This window comes from Bos grunniens, chromosome 17 (genome assembly GCF_055505025.1).
Source record: "Bos grunniens cultivar Pamir isolate PY7600 chromosome 17, Bosgru_T2T1.0, whole genome shotgun sequence".
NCBI lineage: Eukaryota > Metazoa > Chordata > Mammalia > Artiodactyla > Bovidae > Bos > Bos grunniens.
Genome location: NC_141181.1, coordinates 10291446 through 10318477, shown reverse-complemented (window position 1 = coordinate 10318477; position 27032 = coordinate 10291446). Strand labels below are relative to the sequence as shown.

At 43.6% G+C, this 27032-nt stretch overlaps 1 protein-coding gene across 17 annotated transcripts in view; it reads left to right on the top strand.

Annotated features, from left to right (window-relative positions):
• The window catches only part of ARHGAP10 (Rho GTPase activating protein 10), a 376372-nt gene that overhangs the window by 273436 nt on the left and 75904 nt on the right, over positions 1 to 27032 (top strand). The window contains exon 19 of one of the 17 annotated variants that reach the window (XR_015144127.1): positions 501 to 581. The exons of the other annotated variants lie outside the window; for them this stretch is intronic. The gene's annotated coding sequence lies outside the window, so the exon portion shown is untranslated. The remainder of the gene's footprint in view (positions 1 to 500; positions 582 to 27032) is intronic. 17 annotated transcript variants of the gene reach the window in all.

Below are 27032 nucleotides of genomic sequence, written 5' to 3'. Positions count from 1 at the left end.
TAAGGATCCAAGTGCTGGGTTTGTGTGGGAGGGCTCTGGAGAAACCACCATCAGTGCCTTTTCTTAGGGGGCAGCAGAGTGTGGGGTGTTTACTGGCTTTTGCATGGACAAATCTCCCCCTCCCTCCTTTAAATTTTCTTTGTAAAATCAAGAAACCAGCTTTCAGACCTGGCTCTTCTGTATCTCTCAAGCTCAAATTTGGTTTGGTTGAGAAGTCATGTCTCTTGTGACCCCATGAACTGTAGCCTGCCAAGCTCCTCTGTCCATGGGATTTTCCAGGCCAGAATAGTGGACCGGGTTGCTGTTTTCTTCTCCAGGAGGTCTTCCTGCAGGATCGAACCTGGATCTCCTGCATTACAGGTGGATTCTTTACCAGCTGAGTCACCAGTGAAACCCCAAGCTCAAATGGAGAACAGTAATAATTCCAGTAGCCAGTATTAACATAGGGGTGATGATGTGCTGGTACCAGGTTCTGCTCCTGACATGACATTTTATTGCAGTAGTCTGCAGACGGGATCACAGAATGCAGCAGAGTGGGCTCGAGCGCAAAATTCCTTGGGTTGGAATCTTAGCTCCACCAGGTATGTGACTTTGGGGCCTCAGGGCCCCCCACTGACCCTCATTGTCAATTTTCTCATCCGTGAAAGAAGAAAAGCTAAAGTATCTATCCAGTCGAGACCTACGCGAGGATGTTGGGAGCTATTTTACAGATGAAGAAAACGAGGCTCAGTAACTTGCTCAAGGGGCTGAGCTGGGGTTTAAACACAGTCTTTCTGCCTCCAAAGTCTTCTCCTAACATCTGTGCTGTAGCTGACTGACGAAGTATGCATAACTCTGTACATTTTATGTCAAACAGCTGTAGTGACTTATTTGTATTTTTGAACAGACTTTGCATATTTTAGAACAGTTTTAGGTTTATAACAAAATTGAGAGGAAGGTCCAAAGAGATCCCCTACCCGTCCCCCCCACCTCAACCCGTGGGGGTCCCCCCCTCCTCAACCCCGTCCCCACACATACACAGCCTCCCTGACGCATGCATAGCTTCCTCCATCGTCGACACCTGCCACCTGAGGGGTCCATCTGTTAGAACTGAGGAACCCACCTGGACACATCATTATCACCAGAGTTTACTCAGGGTTCCCTTGTGGTGGTGTTCCTTCTTCAGTCAGTTCAGTCACTCAGTCATGTCCAACCCTTTGCGACCCCATGGACTGCAGCACCGGAGAAGGCAATGGCACCCCACTCCAGTACTTTTGCCTGGAAAATCCCATGGATGGAGGGGCCTGGTAGGCTGCAGTCCATGGGGTCGCTAGGAGTCAGACACGACTGAGCGACTTCACTTTCACTTTTCACTTTCATGCATTGGAGAAGGAAATGGCAACCCACTCCAGTGTTCTTGCCTGGAAAATCCCAGGGACCGGGAAGCCTGGTGGGTTGCCGTCTCTGGGGTCGCACAGAGTTGGACACGACTGAAGCGACTTAGCAGCAGCAGGACTGCAGCACGCCAGGCCCCCTGTCCATCACCACCCCTTGGAGACTGCTCAAAACTTATGTCCATTTCGTCAGTGATGCCATCCAACCATCTTATTCTCTTTTGTCCCCTTCTCCTGCCTTCAGTCTTTCCCAGAATCAGGATCTTTTCCAGTGAGTCTTCTTCACATCAGCTGGCCAAAGTATTGGAGCTTCAGTATCAGTGCTTTCAGTGAATAGTCAGGACTGTACCTTCTTGGGTTTGGCCAAACACATTACAAGCTTTATTCATCATAATCATCGGTGTGTTTTCATGGTCCTGGATATCCTGTGCTCAGCCTGTTCATCCCTTCCCTCCCCTACACCCTCCACCCCCGGCCCAGCATCACTGATCTTTCATTGTTTTCACGATGCTGCCTTTTTCAGAATGTCATGTAGTTAGACTCCTACAGGATGAGCCTTTCCAGATTGGTTTCTTTCACTTAGTACTGTGTGTTTAAGGCTCCCCCAAGTCTTTTCATGGCTTGGTAGCTCATTTCTTTTTAGTGCTGACTTGTTTGTAGTTTGAGAGAACCAGGATGATTGTTCTGTAAATGACTATTACGACCAGTAGGTAAGGACTCCTCTTCCCTGACCTCCTTCCCACCCCTAAGATGGCTTTCCTGTGACATACACCCCAGCGGACAGGGTCAGGCCTCTCATCTTCACTGCTGATAAAAGCTCTAGGTAAGCCCTGGAGGTCATTCTCTTCCTCCTCTTCATTGCCATCAAATTGAGAGGAAGGTATCAAAGGTTTCCCATACCTGTTTCCCAACCACCACCCCCACACCATCCCCATGCATGCACAGCCTCCCCCGTTATCAACACCTGCCACCCGAGGGGTCCATGGTTAGAACTGCGGAACCCACCTGGACCCATTGTCATCACCAGGGTTTACTCAGGGTTCACTTGTGACTTACGGGCAATGGCAGCACTGGGGTTTGAACTGAGGACTGGCTGGCTCAGGAGGCGGAGCTGTCCCGTCTTCTACTCTGCTGCTGCTCCTCCTGTTTTAAATCGCTTCCAGTGGAAGGCTTCGTGTTCAGGGCCACTAACCAGCAGGGCTGTGATACTCTGATGCTCAGAACCAGCAGATCTGGAGTAAGTCCCTTTTTACTTATGTTGACTTGGTGACATTTTGGTTGCAGCCAAGTCATCTTGGGGTGGTGTGAGAAAATATGTAGTGTAAAGTGCTGGCAGTTTGATGAATTCCCAGGTCGTTTATTCATTAGCTTTGATTTGGCTCAATTTATGTTTTGGTAATTTCAGGTAGTCCCTGCGTGTCCCTGAGTCCAGCTGCTCCTTGGGCCCAGTCCTTACGAAAACAGAACAAGTGGGTCTGGTCAATGTAGCTTTAGGTAGAAACTGGTACTTTGAAGTCACCCAGATCGGAACCTGTTGGTCTCTTCCCAGAATTTTATGACTAGACCTTCTTTAACTTTCTCCTTTAGTTTTCTCATCTTGGACCAAAGTAGAAACCAGAAGTGACTTTCTTCTCAAATCTCACATAAGGTCTTTTTTGCCAGGTGATTGATTTCCTAGGGCTTGGTCTCCAGTATCATGTACCCATTCTTCCTTGCATTCACGACTGCATATGTCTCCCAGCACTAGGGGCCTCTCGTCTACCTTGAGGCAGCCAGTTGGCATCTTAAAGTCTACTCATGTCTCTGACATCCTTTCCCTCTATCTAGAGAAGTAGTTTTGAAGGCATATTACATTAAGACCCACTTGGAAAATTCAAGGAAAGCTTTGGGTCCTTTTCCCAGAAAGTAGTATAGTATCTATACACAGAGAGACATATATACAGTTTTAGGAATTTTGGAGACTCCCAGGTCAAGAACCTAGAACCATAGGGAAAGCCAGAGCTACAGGATGATCCCGGAAGAACTAGGGTCCAGAGCATTTCTTCAGGTTCAGTCTTTCTCCTCTTTTGCTGGTGACCTACTTTCTCTGCTTCTGCTGAGGAACCGAGGTGGGGGCAGGGTGTGGGTAGGTAAGGATTCATACTTTATTTCATCAGTGACACTTGGTTGTTCCTGTCCTCTGCCTGGGGCCAGCCACTGAGGGGACCTTTCCTGAAGATACTGATTGCTCAGGTGGGCCACAGACAGTAGGGACCCCCAGCGAGAGGTGTTTTGTGTCAGTAATGAGAGACAGCCTCTCTGCATTATTTTGAGGTGTGCTGGTGCTCAGACTTCTGCCTCTGGGGGTACAGGGAGGAAATTAGGAGACAGATCGAAGAAGGCCACTCTGTCCACATCAGGACTTCCCAGAGGAAGCCCTTTTATCGCATTTGAATTCTTCCACATTTCCTTGAAGTTAAGCCTGCTCTGAAACCCACTGCTGCATTTAGTCAGTGATGACTGACCGCATGCTGGTGTCTCAGCTTCTGCATCTTTAGAATGGCAAATGGTGACATCTTACCCAACTGATAATGAATGGTAGCCAGGAAATGGCTAAACGAACGGTTGACAGTCATAGCTCATGATTTCCCGGGGCATAACTGTTGTCTTTCTGCCAGACTTCTGATCCTCCTCCAGTTTCTCTGGGACTACAGGTCACAGTGGGTAGACTGCTTAAGGAAGCAGGCTGCCATGGGGGGCGGGCCTCCAAATCGAGGCCTTCCCATTAAGTCTAGCGCCTGCCTCCCTGGGTGTGTCCTGGGTCTTTAAAACCATCCCTGTGCCTGGGGATTTGCTGGAGGGACTCACGGCACGCAGCTTGTGGTTGTACTCACAGTGATGCAGTAAGGACGTACAGTGGAGAAGATGACACCAGAGGCATCTGGAAGAATCACATGGAATCCTCCGTGTCGCCTCACCTCCCAGAGGGGTCACACACAGCAGACCCCCAGCCCTGAAAATGCAGCCACAAGCATAGAATGTGTCTGTTCAGGGATGCGCCTTAGAGACTTGGGGCCTGTCGGGAGGTAGTCACGTCTACATCCTTTGCCAAGCGGGTACCAAGACTCCCGGGAGAAAAGCCAGTGTTCTGCATCACTCCTGCCTATGCATATTTATGTGTAGACAGTTGAGGCATGGTGGGCCATCCTGGCCATTTTGGAATTTTTTTTCTTTTGGCTGCATCATTTCAGGAATTTGGCGGGGGCGGGGGCGGGGTGGTGCACCTCGCAGCTTGTGGGATGTTAGTTGCCCGACCAGGGCTCAAACCTGGGCTCTCAGCAGTAAGAGTGTGGAGCCCTAACCACTGGACAGCCAGGGGATTCCCTCGGGAATGTTTTATAGCAATGTAGAGAACTGTTAATTTGCCAGGTTTCTAGATGCCAACCAGAGGCCAGCCTTGCCAACAGGGCTTTCTCAGGATGGCCGGCTCAGCTTTTCTGTTCGCTGGGAATCTTTGACCGGCCACGGTGAGGAACTTGGAGGGCAGCTGTGAGGGTGAATTCCTGTCTCGTCTGTAAGGATGTTCTCTGTCGTCGGGATTCAGAGCCCTTCCTCTTTTGCTTGGAAAATGTCTTCCCCATTCAAGAGGGGAAGTGCCCTGTGGTCAGCCCTACTGAAAGTGCAGGGCTCGTTCTGCCAAGGATTGGAGGAGGGGTGTGGTCAGTACAGGGTAAGCCGTGGCTTCTGATGTCACAGGATGAATTTGGCACAGGATGAAATGTCCCTCAGAATCTCTCTGTTTTAACTTTCTGGTTGGTTGATTTCTCCTTGAGAGTGACCCCAGAAGGCAGGCGCCAGCTTTGTTAGGCGTGTTTGTTTTCACCCTTAAGTTCTATGGAGTCGGGACTTTGGGGCCCCCCGTGTCCTCAAGGATCAAGGTGCTGCCAAGTCTCTCCTGCCCCCCTCCCTCTGCATCTGGTCAACCCCCACTTCTTGTCTCAGCCTGACCTTCCTCAGATATGCTCCTCCCTCTGCTTAATCTGGATTTTTCTCCAAGAAGCCTTCTTATTGCAAACTTTGATGAAATCCCTGCAGCCTTTCGTCAGTATTCCTCAGTGAGCTTTCCATCTGGTATTAACACTGTTTTCCTCCTCCCATGACATGTCTCAAGGTCATTGTTTCTTTTCATGAAGATATTTGTAAAATTATTATCTCTTTTGGGGGAGGATATCTTAATCATATCCATATTGTAAGTACCCCCTGATCCATAGCGGAGCTTCCCAAGGGGTGCTAGTGGTAAAGAGCCCTCCTGCCAGTGTAGGCGACCTTAGAGACATGGGTTTGATCCCTGGGTCAGGAAGATCTCCTGGAGGAGGGCATGGCAACCCACTCCAGTATTCCTGTCTGGGAAATCCCATGGACAGAGTAGCCTGGCAGGCTACAGTTTATGGGATCACACAGAATCTTGGACACGACTGAAGTGACTTGGCACTGATGCACACAATGACCCGTAGCAGTTTAGGGGGATGGTTTGATTTTTACTTCTTGACCATGCAGTGGTGAATTCTGCTGATCTTGGTGCAATAGTGTATGTTTATTTTTACTCTCGAGATACTAGTATCTAGAATTCTAGAGTTAAGCAAAATTTAATCCCCTAAAGCTACTTAAAGACCTGTACGTACAATCCTTAGCCTAGAATCCTCTTCAAAACAATCTGGGGATATGGATGAACTAAGATTGGTCATCAGTTCGTGACTTGGTGTAGCTCGGTGAGGTGGACAGAGGAATTTGTTATAGTTTTCTTTTTATTTATATACTTGTGTATATATCTGAGATTTGTTGTTGTTCAGTTGCTCAGTCATGTCTGACTCTCTGCGATCCCATGGACTGTAGCACACTAGGCCTCCCTGTCCTTTTTCATCTCCTGGGGTTTGCTGAGTCTCATGTCCATTGAGTTGGTGATGCCATACAACCATCTCATCCTCTGTCGTCCCCTTCTCCTTTTGCCTTCAATCTTTCCCAGCATCAAGGTCTTTTCTAATGAGGTGGCTCTTTGCATCAGGTGGCCAGAGTTTTTAGAGCTTCAGCATCAGAAATGATTGATGATAAAAGTTAAATGATCTGATATTTAGTGCTGACATCATTTCTTTTTTTGCAGTTCATTATCCGTTCAATCAGTTGTTAAGCTGCTCCTTGCTTTGTACTGTATGGATAGGCATGTGCGCGCGCACACACACACGCAGGTCTTGCTTTCTAGAAGTCCAGCATTTTAGTGAGAAAAACAGCAGTGAGACTAACTTGGACACAGCTGAAGTCTAGTTCCCTGGCCTTAGGATTGTATGTTTGAGTTTGGACCAATGAGAAGCTAGTTACTTTCTTGGGCCAAAGCCCGGTTGAGACCGTTTTTGCACTTGAATTCTTTGTACTGGGCATCTCTTATTGTTTCTCCAGAAGGTTTTCACGCCTTCCATTTTCAGCAGCAAGCGAGACCTGTAGGGGCGGTAGTGTGTGTAATTATGAAATGTAAGGTTCCTTAGCAGACTAGAGTATTCGTGAGAGGCTGGGCTCTGAGGGCTTCCCGAGCCCCTGGGGCTCTAGACACTAGTCTGGCTCTAGGTCAGAGCAGAAATCAACCGGCTAATGCTGAAAGGGCAGGGAGTGTGGATTTGTCTGCAGTTTATAGACTTGGGCAAGAATCTGAAGCTTGGGGAGTTGAAAGTAACCAACCCAAGGTCACACAGCTTGCTTTATTCATTTACAGCCTGCGTCGTTCCAAAATGGATTTCAAGCCGTGAAGCCACACAGTTAGAAAGTTCCTTGTGGTCCTTCTACCATCCCAAGAAAAACAAGGCTATATTTTTTTTTCCTTTTTGAGCTTAAATGATGCATAGTGTTTCAGTCAATATTACTGCACGGATAGCTCCAAGTTTAAATTGTGCAAAAGTGCTTATGTATGTCTCTATTGGAATGTGTGGGACTCAGAAAGGAAGTCTCTGTATTTGGTTTCATAAAGTCATGAGCTTTTCATAGTCACCTGAGCCACACATGCCAGCGCCTGGTTGTACGCACGAGAAAGTTCTTATTCATCACGGTACAGCTGGGCTGTCGTTTGTCATCGTTATTCCTCATTCTTAATTACCAAAAGTGCACACGGGCTGCAGACTGTCGATCGTGCCAAACTAAACCTCTGAAGTGGTTGGATTAATAGGTTTGGGGGAAGATTTATAATCCTCTGTAAATGATAGTAATTCTGTGTATGTTCATGGAAAGAGAGAGTGAGTGCACATCAGAAAGTCACTCAAAATCTGGACTGAAATCTCAAGTATATTATTATTCTCTACATCTGCCTCCCATTCTTTTATTTGTTGAGGAATCAACTTTGCTTTCATTTTTTGTGTATTTAAAATGGAACTTATTTACAGGCTATGCTTTTTCTTTTTGTAATTTTTTTCCGTCTACCTCAGCAGTAAGTATAAGTGGAGACATTCTTCCTCCAGGGAAGGCTTCAAACACTTGGTTTTTCTGGAATGTCATTTCTCTTTAGGTGGAAATGAAGGGAATGACCACTAAGAGGATTAGTTGTCATTTCCAAAACTTAATGAAGGAATTAAGTCATTTGTGATTAATGTGCTTATAAGCTCAGAGTCAGCTGTGCTTATGGACAGATTGATGTGGAAAGGTCCTTGGAGAGAGAATTATTTCATGTGTATAACCATTTTATTCCATGATTCCTGCAAGACTGTTTCCTGGAGTGTCCAGGACCACAAACACATACTCAGCAGTTAAACTTCTTTGGAAGTCTGCTGTGGCTTTAGCCAAATTCCATGTATCTTAAAAGAAAATTCTTTTAGTTGCCTTTATTTTTCAGATGAATTCAACCTTTTGTAAATTGTCTCTAATTTTCCTTTGTTTCCCATTCTTGGCAGCTTTCCTGTTCATTACTCCAGGTCAGTGATTCTTAGCTAGTTTTTTTTTTTTGTTTCATACCCCTTTGAGACATTGAAGGGTCACAGACCCACTTTCTGAAAAAACACAACTGCATATGTGCCACGTGCATGGAACTTTCGGGCGTGTACGGAACTTTAGGGCGTGTACGGAACTTTAGGGCATGTACTAACACTGGAGAGACCTCAGTTAAGGAACCCCTGCTCTAGGTGAGATGAACTTGACTGATATTGAAATAATTTAATAAAAGCATGTGACTCATTTAGACAATGTGCAGAGTGGAGAAAGTGAAGTTATAGGTTTCCACATGAGATGGTATATTACTTTTTACTAATATATTTACCAGTATTATTTGTCATCCATTTATTATCTAAAATAGGTATCTCAAACATATGCTTCCTCATGGCATAAAAGTAAAGACTGGTCTTTAAGAGTGAAGACAGGTCTCATAATCTTGCAATATAAATAAAAAACAGGTTAAAAAGAGAGAAAAACCTTGGTATCAGGCAAATGGAGGAAAAAACCTCAGTTCAGTTCAGTCACTCAGTTGTATCCTACTCTTTGTGACCCCATGAATCGCAGCACGCCAGGCCTCCCTATCCATCACCAACTCCCGGAGTTTACCCAAACTCATGCCCATCAAGTCGGTGATGCCATCCAGCCATCTCATCCTCTGTCATCCCCTTCTCCTCCTGCCCCCAATCCCTCCCAGGCCTAGAGACCACCAAATGGAGTGTCCAAACATTGGTGTGGGCCATCTTCATTTTTATCCTAACTTAACCTTCCACAGACCACGGCATGGGGCAGAGATGTATGCAGTCCTCAAAGACACATCCCTTTGAAGTAAAGGGGTAAATTGTTCAGGCAGCTTTGGGTCAAGATGTGCAATTTCCACAGAGGCGGAAGCTCCTCCTGAGCATCAAATTCTTCTGCTAAACTAGCTGGGGCTTTGGCAGATCATACTCCCATCTCAGAGATACTCCCGAATCAGTGATCTCCATCAAGAAACAGAAAGACAGAAAGAAAACTTCAAAAGGAAAAGAGCTTCTGCAGAAGGAAGAGAGGGGACCCTGAGAGTGGAGGAGTGTCGCTTCCCACTCTGAGAACTTCTAGCGTGAGCACCTGGAAGTCATCATCTCTTATGTGGTCCACCTTGTGCCTGCAGAATGACAGGAAGTGTTCGACAAACTGGCCACCTAACTAAGACTGATGCTCCTGGTGGGGGCTGAAAGACCACGCCCTCTGCAGGAATCGTGTGCAGCCCAGACAGGAGTGAACACATACGTGGGCATTTTGGCCAAACCACAAAGGTGAGGTCAGAGACTACTGCATCCAGTCCTGGCTGAATCCCTGTCCTCTCCATGCCTGTTGTTATGGACTGAATTGTGTGTGTGTGTGTGTGTGTGTGTGTGTGTGTGTTAGTCAATCAGTCGTGTCAGACTTTTTGCAACCCCATTGATTGTAGCCCACCAGGCTCCTCTGTCCATGGAATTCTCCATGCAAGAATACTGGAGTGGGTTGCCATTACCCTTTCCAGGGGAATCTTCCCAACCCAAGGGTAGAACCTGGGTCTCCTGTGTTGCAGGCAGATTCTTTACTGTCTGAGCCACCAGGAAATTATATCCCCTCAAAATTGATATATTGAAGTTCTAGCCTCCAGTGTGACTCTATTCGACGGGGATCTTTAAGGAGAGAATTAACATTAAAATGATGTCAAAATGAGGGGCCCTAGTTCAATAGGACTGCTGTCTTTATAAAAAAAGGAAGAGGCACCCAGGATGTGCATGTACAGAAGAAAGCAAGCGTGAGGACCCAGGAAGAACCATGTACAAGCTAAGGAGACAGGCCTTGGAAGAAGCCAGCCCTCCCAGCACTTTGATCTTGGACTTCTGGCCACCAGAACTGCTGTTTAAACCACCTAGCTGTGGTGTTCTGCTGTGGCAACTCTTGTAGAGAAATCCACCATTCTCAGGCTGCAGACACCTGGGCAGGCAAAACTAGAGCATGGAAGAAGGACATCGACATCCAAAACATGGGGCAAGATTCAGGGCGATGTCACCCCAAATGTAGTGGTGTGGAGAGAAAGTGTTGGTCGAGCTGCCCATTTAGAACATTCAGATAATTGAAGTAAACCCCAAATACCCAGTGTGGACTCTATGTGAATCTCTTGCAGCAAGAGGGGAAGAAATACAAACTGTGGGTGAGGGATTTATTTTGATCTAAGGAAGAGCAGTGAACTTACTACCATTTATCTCTCTGGGAGAACTAAATATTCAGTAAAATGGGAGTTCAGAAATAGCGATGAGAATTTAAGAAAACAGACTGACACCTCCGGTGATACTTGAAAACAAATGAGCAAATTTAAAATGGAAATGAATAGAATCAAAAGGTAAAGAAAGAAGGGATCAACATCGATGAAGCAGACCCATTCAGTGAAAGGAGAGAGACAAACGGAAGCAGTCAGAACGGGAAACAAGGTGGAGATGACCCAGGGTAAGGCGTGGTCCCAGAGGTACAGAACCACATACACAGACAAAAATCATTTTGCTGATAAAAATAAGAGTCTTTTTTCCTGAATCAAAGTGAAACCTTTATCTGCTCAAAGTGTCACTGAATTGGAAGAAACCAATTCTGAATTTTAAGTCATTCAGAATTATTCGTATAGAGACAGAGTATGGCTCAGTTATTGGATTTTTGAGGAAAAATCAAAATTCCAGTGGGGATGATACATCTGGTTGCCGCATATTTTTCTATACCAACTCAGAAGGTAATAAAGCAATGTTTATAAGTCTTGAGTATCTATTTTTGGCAACAAAGAAAAAGTATAAATTTCAGAAGGCAGAAAGAAATATTGCTTTTTCTGATCCATATCAGGCTCAATCCAGAAAAATTTTAGCATTAATAATTATAGAAGCAAAAAAAAAGTCCCTGGTCACTTGGAAATTTAGAAACTTTCATGATTCTTGGATCAAAATAGAAATTTTTAAAAATCATACAATGCCTAGAAAACTATTATGAAGACGAGTGCATTAGAACTTGGCGGATAAGGCACAAATTATGTTCTGAGGGAAATTATAACTTTAAATAACCACATAAGATAGAAGGAATGAAATATGCCAAAAGCTTCCACTCAGCCAGTTTAGTTCAGTTCAGTTTCGTCACTCAGTCATGTCTGACTCTTTGCGACCCAACGGACTGCAGCACGCCAGGCCTCCCTGTCCAGCACCAACCCCTGGAGCCTACTCAAACCCGTGTTCATTGTGTCGGTGATGCCATCCAACCATCTCATCCTCTGTCGTCCCCTTCTCCTCCTGCCCTCAATCTTTCCCAGCATCAGGGTCTTTTCCAATGAGTCAGCTCTTCACATCAGGTAGCCAAAGTATTGGACCTTCAGCTTCAACATCAGTCCTTCCAATGAACACCCAGGACTGATCTCCTTTAGGATGGACTGGTTAGATCTCCTTGCAGTCCAAGGGACTCTCAAGAGTCTTCTCCAACACCACAGTTCAAAATCATCAATTCTTCTGCACTCAGCTTTCTTTATAGCCCCACTCGCACGTCTATACACGGCTGCTGGAAAAACCATAGCTTTGACTAGACGGACTTTTGTTGACAAAGCAATGCCTCTGCTTTTTAATATGCTGTCTGGATTGGTCATAACTTTCCTTCCAAGGAGTAAACGTCTTTTAATTTCATGGCTGCAATCACCATCTGCAATGATTTTGGAGCCCCCCAAAATAAAGTCAGCCACTGTTTCCCCATCTATTTGCCATGAAATGATGGGACCTGATGCCATCATCTTAGTTTTCTGAATGTTGAGTTTTAAGCCAACTTTTTCACTCTCCTCTTTTTCACTTTCATCAAGAGGCTCTTTAGTTCCTCTTTACTTTCTGCCATAAGGGTGGTGTCATCTGCACATCTGAGGTGATTGATATTTCTCCTGGCAATCTTGATTCCAGCTTGTGCTTCCTCCAGCCCAGAGTTTCTCATGACGTACTCTGTATATAAGTTAAATAAGCAGGTGACAGTATATAGCCTTGACGAACTCCTTTTCCTATTTGGAACCAGTCTGTTGTTTTATGTCCAGTTCTAACTGTTGCTTCCTGACGTGCATACAGATTTCTCAAGAGGCAGGTCAGGTGGTCTGGTATTCCCATCTCTTTCAGAATTTTCCACAGTTTATTGTGATCCACACAGTCAAAGGCTTTGACATAGTCAATAAAGCAGAAATAGATATTTTTCTGGAACTGTCGCTTTTTCAATGATCCAGCAGATGTTGGCAATTTGATCTCTGGTCCTTTGCCTTTTCTTAAACCAGCTTGATCATCAGGAAGTTCACGGTTCACGTATTGCTGAAGCCTGGCTTGGAGAATTCTGAGCATTACTTTACTAGCGTGTGAGATGAGTGCAATTGTGTGGTAGTTTGAGCATTCTTTGGCATTGCCTTTCTTTGGGATTGGAATGAAAACTGACCTTTTCCAGTCCTGTGGCCACTGCTGAGTGTTCCAAATTTGCTGACTTATTGAGTGCAGCACTTTCACAGCATCATCTTTTAGGGTTTGAAATAGCTCAACTGGAATTCCATCACCTCCACTAGCTTTGTTTGTAGTGATGCTTCCTAAGGCCCACTTGAATTCTAGTAAAACACTTTAATAAAGTAGAAATTTTGGATACTTCCTTAAAATGATATAAAATGTGTATTTTAATCCAAAAGGTAGAGTTTTCATCATTAAAATGCTCAAAATGTTGAAATTCTGACTTGACATGCTATTTAATTAACTATTTTCCTAGGATTACTAAACAAAAAAAGAGAAAAAAAAAGGAGTTGGTATGAAAACTGGAAGGGGAAAATGTTAGATTATTTGCAAATGGATTGCGTACATGGGTGGCCCAAGAAAACAGACTGAAGAACTATTAGGTACATCAAATGATTCTTTGAGATGAAGGATTAAAAGTAATCATCCCATTGATAACTTCCTTATATACAACAAAAATCAGAAAATACAGTGAGAGAACAGGCTGTATCATTGATGTCCTTCAAAAAGATACATTACCTGAGCGTAAACCTAACTCAAGAAAAGATAAATCACCCAGTTGTAAGCTTAAATCAAGAGATGAAGAACACCTACTTGATAAAATTTTTAAGGTTCCACTAAGGAATGTGAGAGAAGTAAATCTCATTATTATTGTTCAGTTGCTAAGTCAGGTCTGATTCTTTTTGACCCCAGGGATTGCAGCATGCCAGGCTCTTCTGTCCTGGAGTTTGCTAAAATTCATGTGCACTGAGTTGGTGATGCTATCTAACCATCTCGTCCTCTCCTATCTCCCGGAGTTTGCTAAAATTCATGTGCATTGAGTTAGTGTTGTATCTAACCATCTTGTCCTCTCCTATCTCCTGGAGTTTGCTAAAATTCATGTGCATTGAGTTAGTGTTGTATCTAACCATCTCGTCCTGTGCTGCCCCCTTCTCCTTTTGCCTTCAGTCTTTCTCAGCATCAGGACCTTTTCTAATGAGTTGGCTCTTGGCTTCAGGTGGCCAAAGTATTGGAGCTTCAGCATCAGTCCTTCCACTGACTATTTAGTGTTGACATAAGTGGTCTTTTCTGTGGCTGATATAAGTGTGAGTTGGTGCAGCCTTTCTGAAATGGTTTGGCAGTGTCCAGCAAAGATTAAAATTCACTCCTAGTTTGAAGGCAATCTCTGCTACAAAATGCTCTACATATATTCTCTCAAAATTTTGCAAATATGTCGAACATGTTCATTGCCATGTGTATATCTCAGTGGAAAAAGTCAGAAACAGATAGTCTTCAATGACAAGGGAGAAAATTAAATTATATGCTCCTAAGAAGAAACATGGGTAACTCATTAAACAATGAGGTGGATTTGTAAATGCTGATACTGGTGGTGGACATATTCTAAGGTGACCCAGTGTTTAAGGCCCTTGAGCACTGGTGGGACCTGCTTGATTCTAACCAGTGGGACCCAAGCTGATGGATTCTTTCCCAAGAATGTTTGGTTATGAAAGACTCCAGTGGATCAGACTGGAGAGAGGTTCCCCTGCTGGCCTGAAAGAAGCAAATAGCCATGTTGTGAACTGCCTGTGGAGAGGCCCACATGGCAGGGAACTGCAGGCAGCCTCCAGCCCATAGTCAGCAAGAAGTCAGGACTCAGTCCTCTGACTGCAAGGAAGTGAATTCCGCCAGTGGCCCAAATGGGCTTGGAAGCAGAGTCATCCCCAGTGGAGCCTCCATAATTCAGGTTGGTGGACCCCTTGATGACAGCCTTGTGAGCTGAGGACCTGGGCAGGGGCTCCAGTTAAGATGTGCCTGGAAGCCTGACACTTGGAAACTTTGAGATAATTCTTTTCTAGTTCTTGTTATATGTAGCAAAGTTATAAAATGTATATTTAACTTTGTTATACAGCACAAGAATTAGAAAACACAATAATAGTAGCTGTATAATTTTCAGCCTATAAATTTATAGTCTTTTGTTAGTAATAGTAAATGAATATGCTGAAATTGAATGGTCTCCAAAACTCTGACATCCTGTCTTACTGTGAATTAAAAACAAAACAAAAAAACTCATGCTGTTTACTGATGCAGCTTCCCTTTCGTATCCTCATGCACTGCATTCTGGTCACCTGGTCTCTTTGGTTTCCTTGGAACACACAAGGTATGTTTCTACATCAGGGCCTTTGCACTTATTCCTTTATCTCCAACGTCCAGAGTGTTGCATGTCCCGTAGCAGGCGTTCAGTTAGTATTTGAATGGATAATACAAAACTAAAGTGATACACTGTATCTCTATCATGATCCTTTGTGTGTTAAAATACATACATAGAAATGACTCATGTGAGCAGGCGTATGCATAGGCAACTTTTAAAATTTTCTTAGGAAAAAAATCAAAGAAACTATTGGCAATGATTACCTTGGTGGGGAGAAAGGAACTTTGTATTTTTCCAATGTTCTTTGTCAGTATTATCATTACAGTGATGGGGGAGATTATGACTCATTTGTAGTTTTCTTCTTAGACTTAATAAGCCAAGGAAGTCTGCTGAATGGTATGTGGCAGCCTGGATGGGAAGGAAGTTTGGGGGAGAATGGATATGCGTACATGTATGGCTGGGTCTCTTCGCTGTTCACTTGAAACTGTCGTGACATCGTTAATCAGCTATCAGTTCAGTTCAGTTCAGTCGCTCAGTCGTGTCCGACTCTTTGCGACCCCATGAATCGCAGCACGCCAGGCCTCCCTGTCCATCACCAACTCCCAGAGTTCACTCAGACTCACGTCCATCGAGTCAGTGATGCCATCCAGCCATCTCATCCTCTGTCGTCCCCTTCTCCTCCTGCCCCCAATCCCTCCCAGCATCAGAGTCTTTTCCAATGAGTCAACTCTTCGCATGAGGTGGCCAAAGGACTGGAGTTTCAGCTTTAGCATCATTCCTTCCAAAGAAATCCCAGGGCTGATCTCCTTCAGAATGGACTACTTGGATCTCCTTGCAGTCCAGGGGACTCTCAAGAGTCTTCTCCAACACCACAGTTCAAAAGCATCAATTCTTCGGTGCTCAGCCTTCTTCACAGTCCAACTCTCACATCCATACATGACCACAGGAAAAACCATAGCTTTGACTAGACGAACCTTTGTTGGCAAGGTAATGTCTCTGCTTTTGAATATGCTATCTAGGTTGGTCATAACTTTCCTTCCAAGGAGTAAGTGTCTTCTATACCCCAATACAAAATAAAAAGTTTTAAAATAATTAAAAAAGAGAGAAAGGGGGATATATGTGTACATGTGACTGACTCACGTTATACACAGAAGCTAACACAATTGTAAAGCAATTATATTCCCATAGAAAGAAGGTAGAGAAAAAAATAGCAAGCTAAGTACCACAGACTTAAATTTACATTACAAGGTAAATAAGTACACTAGCCCTCAACCTCAGTGCAAGAATATCTGTCAGTTTGACTAATCTAGTGGATAAAATTGGAAATCACTAGAGGGATCAGGTTTCAGTTTGAAGAACCTTAAAAAAAATAATTCTGAATCTTTTTTGAGTTTGAGCTCCTTACAGTCTTCCGTATCCTTTGTGATAAATGGAGCTCTTGTGTGGCTGTCTTGTCCTCAGATGACAACGACTTGAAGCAGTCGTGAGAGAAGTATTGCTATTTATGACCGATTTAGCACATTATATTTATTGTGAAGTGTGTCTGTCTTGAAGTTACTTTGGGGATGGTTATTTTGCTCATCTTATGTCTGGGCCTGCACATGATACCAGATGAAACCTGAAATAAATGTGTCTCGTGGTGGCCTGTCACATTCTTCCTCACTGTTTTTGTAGAGACAGGAGAGTCTGTGTCTCCTTCTGTTAAACCTCAGTGGACTCTGAAATGACCTTGAGCATTAGACTGTGGCAGAAGTGACTCAGAGCTGTGGCTGGGAGAGACCGAGCCCTTCCTTCCACTTGCTCACCCGGAAGTCCACTGCGTGGAGGACATCCGGCCTCCCTGAGAATGGCGAGCTGCGAGGAGGCTCCTGCTCGCCACGGGCAGAGGCTGTGTAGCTGAGAGAGAGAGAGGCCTGGCCAGCCCCAGCCCCTCCAGCCTGTCCATCCTAGGCGTTATCCCAGACTCCAGCAGACCACACTGAGGAACCCCACCGACAGCCAAAACTGAGCTTGCAGACTCTGCGCCCAGTCCCGGTCCTAGCCATGTCCAGCCCTTTGCCAGATCCCTGCAAGGCTGATGGGCCTGCTGTGCCATGCCCAGGTCCCTGGGCCAGAGAATTAGGAGCGTAATTAAATAGAGGTTGTTGGAAACCATTCACTTTGGAGAGCCTGTTATGTTGTGATAAATAGCAGTATCCCACTACTTTGGTGAAAATCAATTTTTGTTTAGTGAGTATCTTTCCCTGTTGCCTTCCAGAGCCGTGTGCTTTTAGATGGACAATGGAGTGTTTTTGTTTTTTTTTTTAGAATTTTTTTATTGGCGTATAGTTGCTTTATAGTGTCGTGTTAATTTCTGCTGTATGGCAAAGTGAATCAGTTATATATATGTACATATTTCCCCTCTTTTTTAGATTTCCATCCTATTTAGGTCATTAAAGATCATTGAGTAGAATTCCCTGGGCTATACACTAGGTTCTTATTAGTTATCCATTTATACATAGTAATGTATATACATCAATCTACCAATGCATCCCACTCCCCATTCCCTTCTTGATATCCATAAGTTTGTTCTATATCTGTCTTTTTTCTGCTTTGCAAGTAAGTTCATTTGGACTGTTCTTCTAGATTTCACATATGTGCATTCGTATCTAATATTTGTTTTTCTCTTTCCGACTTCACTCAGTATGACAGTCTCTAGGTTACCCACATCTCTGCAAATGGCGCTATTTCATTCCCTTTCATGGCTGAGTAATATTCCATTGTATATATGTACCACATCTTCTTTATCCATTCCTCTGTTGATGGATACTTAGGTTGCTTCTATGTCCTGGCTGTTGTAAATATTGCTGCGGTGAGCATTGGTGTGCATGTACTTTTTTTTTTTGCATTTTGCTAAATTTATTTATTTCTGTCTGTGCTGCTTTTTTGAATTTTTTTTTTAATTGAAGGATAATTGCTTTACAGAATTTTGTTGTTTTCTGTCAAACCTCAATATGAATCAGCCATAGGTATACACATATGCCCTCCCTTTTGAACCTCCCTCCCATCTCCTGCCCCATCCCATCCCTCTAGGTTGATACAGAGCCCCTGTTTGAGTTTCCTGAGCCGTACAGCAAATTCCCATTGGCTATCTATTTTACATATGGTAATGTAAGTTTCCATGTTATTCTTTCCATACGTCTCACCCTCTCCTCCCCTCTCCCCATGTCTGTAAGTCTATTCTCTATTCCTGTTTCTCCACTGCTGTCCTATAAATAAATTCTTCAATACCATTTTTCTAGATTCTGTATATATGCATTAGAATACAATATTTATCTTTCTCTTTCTGACTCACTTCACTCTGTAAAATAGGTTCTGTGTTCATCCACCTCATCAGAACTGACTCAAGTGAGTTCCTTTTTATGGCTGAGTAATACTCCATTGTGTATATGTACCACAACTTCTTTATCCATTCATCTGTTGATGAGCATCTAGGTTGCTTCCATGTTCTAGCTATTGTAAACAGTGCTGCAGTGAACAATGGGATACGTGTGTCTGTTTCAATTTTGGTTTCCTTGGGGTATATGGCTAGGAGTGGGATTGCTAGGTCGTATGGTGGTTTTATCCCTAGTTTTTAAAGGAATCTCCATACCATCTTCCATAGTGGCTGTATCAGTTTATATTCCCACCACCAGTGCAAGAGCGTTCCCTTTTCCCCACATCCTCTCCAGCACTTACTGTTTGTAGACTCTTTGATGAGGGCCATTCTGACCAGTGAGGGGTGATATCTCATTGTAGTTTTGATTTGCATTTCTCTAGTAGCACGTACCTTTTTGAATTAAGGTTTTCTCTGGGTGTATGCCCAGTAGTGATATTGCTGGGTCAGATTATAGTTCTACTTTTAGTCTTTTGAGGAACCTCTATTCTATTCTCTGGAGAAGGCCATGGCACCCCACTCCAGTACTCTTGCCTGGAAAATCCCATGGATGGAGGAGCCTGGTAGGCTGCAGTCCATGGGGTTGCTAAGAGTCAGACAGGACTGAGCAACTTCACTTTCACTTTTCACTTGCATGCGTTGGAGAAAGAAATGGCAACCCACTCCAGTGCTCTTGCCTGGAGAATCCCAGGGACGGGGGAGCCTGGTGGGCTGCCGTGTATGGGGTTGCACAGAGTCGGACACGACTGAAGCGACTTAGCAGCAGCAGCAGTACTATTCTCCATAGTGGCTACACCAGTTTACATTCCCACCAGCAGTGTAGGAGGGCTCAGAAAAGGGAATATTTTTAAAGGTTATATATTTATAGACCAACATATCGTCTACATCTTTTCATTCAGTAGAAGTTCTTGAAAACGCAGTGCGAGTTCTGCACGTCACATAGCTTCTTCTCACGCCATTCTCCCCATATTAGCAGTGCTTTTAGAGCTCGGGCCACCTGGCTAAGACGTCCACCTCCTCTGCCCTTCTCTCTTTCGTCCTTTCCCCACACACGTACTTGAGCTTGTTCTCAGTTGAACTCTCAGGTCTTTGGGGGAATAGTAACAGGGGGACTGTAACACATGCATGATTTTGTGTGTGTTTCTGCATATTTTTGTGTACTATGATACAGGAAAATCAGGTTAGAATGCCAACAGGTGCTGTGGCTCTTAGGAAACTTCTCAGAGGCTAATTATTATACTCTTGGACATGTCTGTGGAAGAATTATAAAGTTAGCATTTCACGGGCCACATAAGAGTGACTTTATTGATGATGAATATATTTATGAACGATAACCGTTTACAAAGCCTTAGCATTTACTTGTTAATATCTGGCATGTTCTTCTTTGGGAAAGAGAAAATCAGATTAAAAGGAATATTAAGATGGGTCTGGGTCAGCCCTTTGGCATGTTGGTATCCATGCACTGCAGATGAAATCAGAACCCTGAACGTGACCAACTTGGAGTACAGAAAGAAAGTTCAAGTCCTGGCATGGCACAACCTGTGTTTGTCAAGGATCTGGTAAGGTTGCCCTGTCCTGCAGAAAAGGGTGACAGGTCAGCTTGACAGGCTGGCTTCTGTATTGAGAAGAGTGAGTCAGTTGGCTCAAAGAACTTGGTGAGTGAGACTGTCTTTAGGGATAGGCATGTATTTTCTTGCCTACAGATGCATGGGTCAGCTATTTGAGCCCTGCGTGTAATATTTGAACCTCTTTTGGAATGCCCCAGTCTTATCTTATAAAACTTTTGTGACATGGAACTCAGTGTCTCCCGAATTGACCTGCCCAGCAGTTGTGTAACTTCACCAACCCAGAAAGTTGTTTCCCTTCATACTCAGCTGACAGGTGCCTTTTTATTTTCTCAGCCCATTAGCCCTGGTTAAACCTCTGGGTCAAGTACAAGGTGAATCCCTCTTCCACATAGGACTGGTTTCAGAATCTGAGAATTGGTACAGCGACCTGTTGAGTTTCTTTCTGGGTCCTTTACTTGTATAACTTCAGTTTGAATTTCTTACCTTCCTGGTTACATTCTGTAATGTACTTTATTAAAAAAAAATTTTTTTTAAGTTATTAAAGTATGCTAACACATTTATAGAAGACTTGGAAAATACAGAACAAGGTTATATATAGTTCCACTACATATTAGTTATTTTTTAAGTAGATAAATTAAGATTTTTAATTGGAATTGCAATATCAAACTCTCAAAAATTAATAGAATGAATATACAGAGAAGTAGAAGGCTATAGTAGACCTGAAAAGCACTGTGAACCAATTCAACATAATTTTATGTTGATTTTACATACAATTTTCTCAAAACAATTTTCACACAACCGTAGGATACAAATTCTGTTCAAGTTCCCATAGACTGTAAACTAGCGGACACTAGAACATGTCCTAGGACATAAAACAAGGTGCAAAAGTTTCATGGTCTAAAGGTATTGAAATCATACAGAGTTTGTTATCACGGTGGAATTATGTTAGAAATCAATATCAAAAGAACTTGAAAATAACCCACATATTTTCTAGTGTAGTGTGACATTTACCAAGAGAGATCTTTGACTTAGCCATTGAAACCTCAAAAAAGTTAGACTGATTAATGTCGAGGTATGGCAAAACCCACCACAATATTGTAAAGTAATTAGACTCCAATTAAAGTAAATTAGTTTTTTTTTTTACAGTTAGACTGAAAAAAACAGTCTGACTGCAGAGAAGAAAGCATTTAAATGAGAAATTAGTGTCAAAATGAGAAATTAAAGATACTTTAAACAGAATCCCATGTATTTAGAAATTAAATGTCCCCTTTTAAATGATGGGTATATCTAAGAAGCCGTAACAAGGAAAATTAGAAAATATTTGTAATTAAAAATGAAAAGAGAATCTACCAGAATTTGTTGCATGTAACAAGTGATAGAGTATTATTAACTAAAGTCAGGTTATGTTCCAATTTCACAGAATTTTAAACTAGTATCCATTATTTGCTTTGATGTACTTTATAATAAGAAATACATGTTTGGTTTTCATCCATGATACCTGGCACACAGCTCCCCAAACACTTGGAATTTCCTGAGTAATAAGAGTGCTCGGGGCATCTTTGTTAAATTTTGTCTCCCATCCACAGTTGCCCAAGTTGCTTCAGGGTCATGAAGATGAAATGGGTATCTTCCTTTCATGAGAATTCTCTTTGCACCATGACTGAGCCTATGTTAATTAGGTGGCTTTTGGAAAGTGCCTAGGTGTGAGGGCAGATTGCCATAGAACCAACCATGGATAAAGGATTGAAACTTTCAGTCCCACCCCTTGATTTGTCGGGAGGGGGAGGGGCTGGAGGTTGAATCAGTCACCAGGGGCCGATGGTGCCTGTGTATTAGAGTCTCTGTGAAAACCCGAAAGGAAGGACTTCAGAGAACTTTCAGTTGGGGAACCAGAAAGCTTCTGCATGCTACTCTGCCCATCTGCAAACTCCTGGAGGGTGGAAGCCCCTTCAGAACCTCCCGCATGTATCTCTTCATTTGGCTGTTGATTCATACCCTTAAACGTCCTTTGTGATAAATTGCTGAACTAGTGAGTGTGTGGGTTTCCTAAGTTCTCTGAGCCACTCTAGAAGATTAATTGAACCCAAGGAGAGTGGGTCTAGGAACCTCTGGTTTATAGCCAGTCTATCAGAACCAGATGTTCTGGTTCCAGATGTTCAAGCTGGATTTAGAAAAGGCAGAGGAACCAGAGATCAAATTGCCAACATCCGCTGGATCATAGAAAAAGCAAGAGAGTTCCAGAAAAACATCTACTTCTGCTTTATTGACTACTCTAAAGTCTTTGATTGTGTGGATCACAACAAACCGTGGAAAACTCTTAAAGAGATGGAAATACCAGACCACCTGACCTGCCTCTTGAGAAATCTATATGCAGGTCAAGAAGCAACAGTTAGAACTGGACATGGAACAACAGACTGGTTCCAAATCAGGAAAGGAGTACATCAAGGCTGAATATTGTCACCCCGCTTATTTAACTTAATGCAGAGTACATCATGTGAAATTCTGGGCTGGATGAAGCACAAGCTAGAATCAAGATTGCTGGGAGAAATAGCAATAACCTCAAATATGCAGATGACACCACCCTTATGGCAGAAGGTGAAGAAGAACAGAAGAGTTTCTTGATGAAAGTGAAAGAGGAGAATGAAAAAAGTGGCTTAAAACTCAACATTCAGAAAACAAAGATCATGACATCTGGTCCCATCACGTCATGGCAAATAGATGGGGAAACAATGGAAACAGTGACAGACTTTCTTTTCTTGGATGGTGACTGCAGCCATGAAATTAAAAGATCATTGCTCCTTGAAAGAAAAGCAATGACAAAGCTAGACAACATATTAAAAAGCAGAGACGTTACTTTGCCAACAAAGGTCCGTCTAGTCAAGGCTATTGTTTTTCCAGGGGTCATGTATGGATGTGAGAGTTGGACTATAAAGAAAGCTGAGAGCTGAAGAATTGATGCTTTTGAACTGTGGTGTTGGAGAAGACTCTTGAGAGTCCCTTAGACTGCAAGGAGATCCAACCAGTTAATCCCAAAGGAAATCAGTCGTGAATATTCATTGGAAGGACTGATGTTGAAGCAGAAACTCCAGTACTTTAGCCACCTGATGCGAAGAGCTGACTCATTGGAAAAGACCCTGATGCTGGGTAAGATTGAAGGTAGGAGGAGAAGGGGATGACAGAGGATGGGATGGTTGGATGGCATCACTGACTCGATGGAGATGAGTTTGAGCAAGCTCCGGGTGTTGGTGATGGACAGGGAAGCCTGGCATTCTGCCGTCCCTGGGGTCACAAAGAGTCGGATACGCTGAGCAACTGAACTTTACTGATCAGAATCATAGGTGACAACCTGGACTTGTGATTGGCACCTGAAGTAGGGGTTAGTTTTGTGGGACTGAAATTTCAACCTGTGGGGGCTGATCCTGTCTTCAGGTAGATGGGGTCAGAATTGTGTCAGATTGTAGGATATCCAGTGAGTGTCAGGAAATTGCTTATTGGTGGGGGGAAACCCTCACTACTTTCTGGAATTGATGACTGGAATCCTTGTACCCCACCAGGGACACTTCTGTTGCTCAGTGTCTCTTACCACGGGACAGGAGTGTAATGCCAGGAGTGTAATGCCCTCTCCTGGTCCAGGCAGTAAGGAGTACAGTCGGGATGAGCATCCTTCCTGTCTAGGTGTATTCTGTGTCATGTAATCGAGTCTGTGATGTCATCAGCTTGCCAGCCATGCCCTGTGGTAGCCTCAACCTGCCCTTACTGTCCACAGAGCTGGCTTTTTCCTGGTGGTTGCTGAAGTAGCTAGTCTCTGTACTGTAACTGTGGGACTGCTTTGTAGACATGTAGGTACTGCTCGATAGTTTTTCCCTTTAGATCCTGCCTTGCTTGTTGGTTTGTTTCCAAACTGCTGAAAGTTTGGGGCACGTTTCTCGCTCCGAAAATTATTCAGTACCTCTCCCAATTTTGTGTTGTCTGCTGTTGAAGACCAAGTCATGGATAATAAATATTGAACTAGCGCTCTGAGGCATACCACTAGAAATGTTTCTCTGGCTTTACAGCGGTGGTTCTCATTCCTCAGGAGATGTTTAGCAAAGTGTGAAGACATTTTTGATGGTTACGTCTGGGGAGGAGTAGAGTCTGGGATGCTGCTAACAGGCACAGAATAGCTCCTCCTAAAAAAGTGATCTGGGACTTCTCTGGTTGTCTACTGGTTAAGACTCTGTGCTTCCAATGCAGGGGGAGCAGGTTCGATCCCTGTTTAGGGAACTAAGATTCCACATGCTGAGTGACCATGAAAAAAAAAAAAAAGAGAATGATCAGACCCAAAATATCTGTGTTTCTGAGGGTGAGAAACTCTCCGGACCGATGTAAGTTTCCTACAGAGTGTCTGGTGGGGATGGTATTTTTAATTTAGTTAAGCACACTTACTATATCAGCATGTAAGACAGAGATTCTCAAAGTATGGACTGGGGTCCCCCGAGACCCTTTCAGAGGTCTGTGAGGTGACTGCCTTTCTCACTTATTCTTTTACAACTGTCGAGTGGAGTTTTCCAGGGGTGATGTGACATCAGGTGTCAAAACAGATTGAATGCAGAAGCAGATATGAGAATCCTGCTGTCTTCATCTAAATCTGACAAGAAGTAGACTTACAAAATATAAAAACAATGCCATTTTTTTCACTGCATTATGTTTGTTTTGGAAAATAGTTATTTTTTCGTAAGACAGTATGTTGTTACGTAATGGTTGTTTAATCAACTAATATGTCTTTGAAAAATTTAAAATTTTATTTCCTATATCTAACGCTGGGGATATCATTAAGTGAGAATCCACACAAAGAAAAGTTCTTTGGAACCTAATAATTTTTAAGAGTATAAAGAGGTGCTGAGATGACAGATTTTAAGTGCCTTTGACTGGTCTGTATTTCTTCATTTTCTGTGCAGGGATACCCTGTCATGAGCAACAGTTTCTAAGGCCTTATTAGAATGTAGATACAGACTCACAGACTTAAGAGGGTGGGCTTGCGGTTGACAAGGGGAGTTGAAGGGAGGATGAATTGGGAGGCTGGGATTGGCATATGCACACTACTATATATAACATAGATAACTAACAAGGACCTACTGTTTAGCACAGGGAATTCTCCTCAATAGTCTGTAATGATCTACATGGGGAAAGAGAAAAAGGAGTGGCTATATGTTTGTAACTGATTCACTTTGCTGTACACCTGAAACTAACATGAGATTGTGAATCAACTATACTCCAATATGAAATAAACATAGTTTTAGAAAGTGAGTTCAAAAAATAGGGAAGAAAAACAATGTAGATGTACAAAATGTTGATCTGTTTCCCAGCCTGAAAGCCCTCAGTTCAGTTCAGTTCAGTCTCTCAGTCGTGTCCGACTCTTTGCGACCCCATGAATCGCAGCACGCCAGGCCTCCCTGTCCATCACCAACTCCCGGACTCACGTCCATTGAGTCACTGGTGCCATCCAGCCATCTCATCCTCTGTTATCCCCTTCTCCTCCTGCCCCCAATCCCTCCCAGCATCAGAGTCTTTTCCAATGAGTCAACTCTTCACATGAGGTGGCCAAAGTACTGGAGTTTCAGCTTTAGCATCATTCCTTCCAAAGAAATCCCAGGACTGATCTCCTTCAGAATGGACTGGTTGGATCTCCTTGCAGTCCAAGGGACTCTCAAGAGTCTTCTCCAACACCACAGTTCAAAAGCATCAATTCTTCGGTGCTCAGCCTTCTTCACAGTCCAACTCTCACATCCATACATGACCATTGGAAAAACCATAGCCTTGACTAGACGGACCTTTGTTGCCAAAGTAATGTCTCTGCTTTTGAATATGCTATCTAGGTTGGTCATAACTTGCCTTCCAAGGAGTAAGCGTCTTTTAATATCATGGCTGCAGTCACCATCTGCAGTGATTTTGGAGCCCCCCAAATTAAAGTCTGACACTGTTTCCCCATCTATTTCCCATGAAGTGATAGGACCAGATGCCATGATCTTCATTTTCTGAATGTTGAGCTTTAAACCAACTTTTTCACTCTCCTCTTTCACTTTCATCAAGAGGCTTTCTTCTTCACTTTCTGCCATAAGGGTGGTGTCATCTGCATAATTGAAAGCCCTGGACTGAAGGAAATTAATTGGCAGCTTCCTAGTTAACCTGCACAGTCCTGGATATTCTTTCTGCTTTTCCAGCTGCTCACCATTCCTTTAGAAATCAGTCCAGCGCCTAAGTTGGAATCTCCATTTTTCAGAATTGTCAGTTTCAGGTCCCTGGTCCCATTCGTGTGTACCATCTCTTGGTTGCACAGGTAAGGTTGTTGTTATTCGGTCACTAAGTCGTGTCAGACTCTTGGTGACCCCATGGACTGCAGCATGCCAAAAAAAGGCAGAGTTAAGATTAAATTTTTGAAAAATCTCTAGCCCTTTGATTCCTGGGTCGGAAAGATCCCCTGGAGAAGGGGTCGGCTACCCGCTCCAGTATTCTGGCCTGGAGAATTCCAGGGACTGTATAGCCCATGGGGTCGCAAAGAGCTGGACACGACTGAGAGACTTGCACTTTCACTCTGGCCCTTTGAGCGGGCTTTCCTTTGAGGCCCTAAAGCGTTGGAAGCATCCTTATCCTCATGCAGAATATTTTGAAATCTGCTTGCATGAAAACTAAGTCTGGCATCTGAATAAGGGATAATACTGTTTCATAGAGTAAAAATGGGGCTTAACTCTTGAACTTTTGTTAGTGTTTGGAATCATGGCTACTCTGGTTAACTAATTCAAGACTTCAGAGAGATCTGTTATTTGGTCTAGCTTAGATAGATAAGGTTTCCAGTAATGTTTGCTTTTACCCTTTCCTTCTGCCATGAAGGTGGACGAAGAATAAAGTTCTGCCATAGTGAAGTGTGGGAGGAATAGACTGATTGAACGGTGCACTGACTTGTGTTAATAACGTGGTGTTGGAGTTGCTCGAAGTCACTTGGTCTGGTGCAACCGTTCACATCAGGAAACTGAGGCTTAGAAGGCTGAGTTACTCTGCAAGGTCTGAGTTACTCTGCAAGTTGTGACAATCAAATGGCAAGTTATTAACAGC